We start from the raw sequence: 5,093 nt of genomic DNA, 5'->3' as shown, positions 1-5,093 counted from the left end.
AGAAGTGAAAATTTTTCTGTGTACAAATTATAAAAGAAATTTGATGATTCATTAATAAAAATTATAAAATAAGTATATTGTCATAATTGCTTCTGAACTTAGCTTACTCTGTTCTGAACTCAATTAATTTTTATCGGCGCTGATATCGTGCGGGATAGGAAGAAGGTCTGTTGCCTTCAATTTCTATAATTTATCCTATATAATAATATATTATTATTTTTTATTAAAAAATAATGATATATAAAATGTATTATTAAAATTTTGTTTAAAACTTACATATATATTTCTTATTTATAATTTATTTTTTTATAAATAAATTTATATTATATAATAATAAATTAAAATTAAAAAAATAGAGAAAAAGTTTATATTCAGAGATAATATGAGCATAGAAGAATTATTTTTTAATACTAATTAATTTTTTTTCATTTAAAAAAATAAAAAATAAAAAAAACCCTTATACAACATTATTTTTTCTTTTCGGAATTGCTATCCTTAACTTGTAAAAGAGATTAAAAATTAAAATAAAAATGAGAATATACTAACTACTAATTTTTTTTTTTTTTTTTATCATATAATAAATATTTATTTTAAATATAAAAAAAAAAACTAAAAAAAAAAAAAAAAAAAATTAAATTTTTTTTTTTATTAACTCATTCAAATAAAAATAAAAAAAAAAAAAAAAAAAAAGAAAGAAAAAAGAAAAGGAGATTAAAAAAAAAAAAAAAATAAATATTTTAATAAAAAAATAAAAATAAATATAATGGATATAGATATAAGAATTAAAAACTAGTAAAAAAATAAATAAAATTATCTGAGAATAGCCACCAAAAACTCATTGTAGTATATATATATATATATATTTAAAAAAAAAAAAGAAGAGATGAAAGGAGATTTTTTTTAGTTTGGCTCCTAAGTTGAATAATAATAAAAATTAAATTAATCTAAGTAATAAAATGAAGTTTTTATTTTTTATTTTTATTAATAAAGATTCAGTTCAATTAAATAGTATTTTCAAATTATTTAAAAAAATTAAATGCACCGTATTAATGTGATGGAATGCGTGTTTATAATGATTATTCGAGAAAATTTAATTTTAATATTTATAATAAAATTAATTTAAAAATAATATCAACCATAAGTATATAAAAAAAAGAATATATTAATATGGGAGCTCTAAATATCGAATTAAATTTTTTTTTTTTAAATAAAATTAAAGTAGTGAGACTTTAATTGAGAATTAGGGCATATCATCAATTCTATTATAAGATTACCGATAAGAAGGATAGTATAAATAGACCAATCTTATAAATTTTTTTCATATTACTTCCTTTATGTGTTCATATATAGTTAATAAATTTAAAATTGTTAAATTAATGGTAGCTTTAATTGAGTTGTACGACCTGAATTAACTGTGATGGGCGTGGAATCTAAACAATTTTAATAAACCCTTTTGAATTCCAAGAAAGAAGAAAGTTGAAAAGAGGAATAAAATTAAGGTTCATGAGAGGGACACACATGGATCCATTGTTTTGCTGGGATCTATTTTGTCAAAAGCTAAGCGGGTTTTAAGGTTAATGGAGTTGACATTTCCACTGGACGGTGTTCATATTCATATATATCCACTTCCTGCAAGAAAGCTCTACCCTTAGCCCCCCCCTTTTTTTTTTTTTAATTTTTTTATTCAAATGGAGCTAATAATCAAACGAATAATGATAATCACCATGGATTAATCCCATAGTTTTTTCATTATAAAAATAAAAAGTTGTAGATTTATTCTCTACTTGTTGTCGTAATTCTTTCTTGTTAAGGTGAAGCGTCTTTGACCCAAACATGGATTTTTTTTTTCTTTTTTGACCTATAATTTAGAAAGCATGCGTATATATTAATTTCTCTCACAGCAAGTATCTGTTAGGTATAAAAATTTTATCCATGTTTGACAAGCGTATTTCTTGTTAGAAAATTTTGCATACACTTGGATGATAAAGAGCATGCCTTCATAATTTATTTGTTTTTGTCATATTCATTGCACTTGAACCGTTTGCGTTAAACACATTGGCCAGACCCCAATATAATTATTTATTTCTACCATAATACTAATTGAATATGCCCAAATTGGAGCCTAATTAAGATTTTTACAATAATTAAATTTAATTAATTTTTTAAATAATTTTTATGTTTAAAATAAAAGAATTTATTTTTTTTTAATTTAAAAAACTTATCTTAAAACACTAGAGAAATAAGTATGACCGTATGAAATTTTAATTGAATGCTTTAATTATAAATGATTTATTTCAAAGAAAGTCAATAAAATGATTAATTTTATTTAACTATTATACAATAAAATATGACTTCAAAATCCTAATAGGATTTGAAATTTATAAGATTAATATGAGAAAGAAAAATTATCATAATAAATCTTCGATCTCATAATGAATTCACAACAAACATTTTGATTTTTCCACCATAAATATATCCTTTTTGTATAAAAAAAACTTATCATTTTTTTTTAATTTTTTTAATAATTATATATATATATAAACAAAAAAAAAAAAAAAATAATTAATATATATTTTTATAATATTTTTTTTTTTTTTTTTTTTTTTTTTTTTTTATTAAAAAAAAAAAATCTTTAATTGAATGCTTTCGAGTATGAAAATTGATAAAGAGAAATCAACTTAATTGAATTTTTATAAATTTTAATTTCTAATCGAGAAATAATAAAATTATAATATGATTTGATAGTTAAAGTTAAACTTTCGGCGAAAAAGTTAACAACATATCATTTCTAAACTCTGTAATTAATTATAGATAATGGGTGTGCTCGGAAGACCATTGTCATCAATAATTATTTCAAATTGCGTAAATAAATCATAATATAAACCATAAGAAACTTATTTTAATATAGATTAATTAATCAACTCTTCTTGTTGAGTAGCTGCTTTCCGCGTTTTCCCTTTCAGGCCTAGCCGCATTCTTGCGTGGCCACGCGGTTCTTGGTCCAAAGTGAATATCGATAACTCAATCAATTTGCTATTGTTAATTTGTTTTTTTCGATCAAAATACATTAAAATTATGTCGTTATTAATTGTACTGTGAGAATGAATTTGCTACAGAACTTCTTCAAGATTGTTGGCTCAGTCTATTTGATAGCTAAGAAATTAAATCTTCTAAATATGATGAATTTCTTTGTTGAAGTGTGCTTTGAAGTCCTTAGTTTGCAGTTGGTAATGACACTTTTGTTACATTCTATTTCTACTCAAAGCTTTAGTTTAAGAATGTCTATATATTGGCTAGGACTCAGATTATCTATTCTATGGGTTTTATTCCATTATTTAAACTATTTATTCCCGTAATATTCTAGCATGATTAATGATATTTCCTATTTGTTTTTTAAGCATGATATTTCATAGTTGTTAAAAAATTAATGGAGTATATTAAAATTTTTTTATAAAAGTAATTAATTTTCTTTTATCAATTACATTATAGTCTTTTCGTACATGCAGATGTGATTAATTTATATTTAGATCAGAAAAAAATTAATAATGATAGATTTCAGAATTGAAACCTCTAATCTTAAGATAAAATGTATCAGGAATAATTATACTTCTTTGATCCAATTACTTGTTGATTTATAGAGATAATTAATTAATGAGCAAAGAAATGGAGAAAGCCGGCAAAGCAAACCCAGAAAAAGGACGACCACCAGTGTCTCATGTAGCAGACGCATGCCTCCGTTTAAAGCTAAGTTTTATCATTTAAGTATGCGATTGTGTTCCCTTAGTCTTTGCCATTTCTGCTACGTAACTATGTTGGTTTCCATCTCTACACAAGACATATTATAATTAAATTAAATTTTTATTGATTAATTTTTGCGCTAATTAATGAAAATGAGTTTACAACAACTGTATTTATTGCTTTGCGGGAGAGAAAGTGTAGACCACCATCTTTCCTTTCCTAGTCAGAGTTCAGACTGATGGTGGATGAAGCATGGAAGAGGAGGAGGAGATCTGATACGGTGGATGGATGACATGACTTTCTCTTTGCATCGACACATGTTTATTGTTGACCATTAATTAGAAGGCGGCATATAGTTTTTCTTTTCTTCTGCCACGTTAACAAAACTTGTGACCTTTTAGGTGATAAATGGGTCTTTTTCTTTAGGACCTTTGAGTGAAGTTGATCATCTTCCCATTAGCGTAGTACTCCCTTAAACTTAATTTTAATTGCATGTTAATTAATTTAAAAATACCGTTAATTATAAATATAAAAAAATGATAAAAACAATAGAGATGCATAACACACAAGAAAAACAAATTAACAAACTCTAACATAAGTTATACCAATACGATCATATTCTAAACAATAACATAACTTATAAGAATGATAAGTATCAAGAAAAATGAAAAATTAAATGATATCGAAGACGTTTTTAAAATTATAAAATTATAAATTTAAATTTTAATTAGAGTCATTATAAAAAAAAAAATGACGTATTTTATAAGAAAATATATGATTTTTTACTAAATTTTAAGGTTAGAAGAGAATCAAAAGAAGATATGGGAGGATCTTGTATTAGTTAACCGTCCACAGTTACGTTTTAATGTGGCGAATTGACCTTCCAAAGATGATACATCCCTTCTATACCCTAGCTGTTCGATCATCATTATCACTTTGTTATTGAAAACACGTCTACATTTTTCTATTTCTTCCCAAGATTATTTAATTGGATTTTACAATAATGACAGCGATAATGACGATAAAATTCACTTGGAAATGACGATAACAATTATGATTTTAGAAAATAAAATAAATATTTATATAATAATATAAACGGAGGATTGTGACTTGTATATATTGAGTATGAATTTATATGGAGATGGAGATATGAATAAGAAATAAAAGAAAGAAATTATGATTTTTGTTTAATCAGTCCAGATTCAATGGCACATCTTAATTAGATTTCAAGTCCACGTTGTAAAAGGACTGCTTATCTTTTGGAATTTTTTGTCTACTTTTCTATTTATTTAATAAAATTATTATTAATAATAAGAAGATATTTATAATATTTTATTGCACTTCTTATCTTACAT

This window comes from Hevea brasiliensis, chromosome 4 (assembly GCF_030052815.1).
Source record: "Hevea brasiliensis isolate MT/VB/25A 57/8 chromosome 4, ASM3005281v1, whole genome shotgun sequence".
Taxonomy (NCBI): domain Eukaryota; kingdom Viridiplantae; phylum Streptophyta; class Magnoliopsida; order Malpighiales; family Euphorbiaceae; genus Hevea; species Hevea brasiliensis.
The sequence above is the reverse complement of the archived record's forward strand: the minus strand, read 5'-3'. Positions refer to the sequence as shown.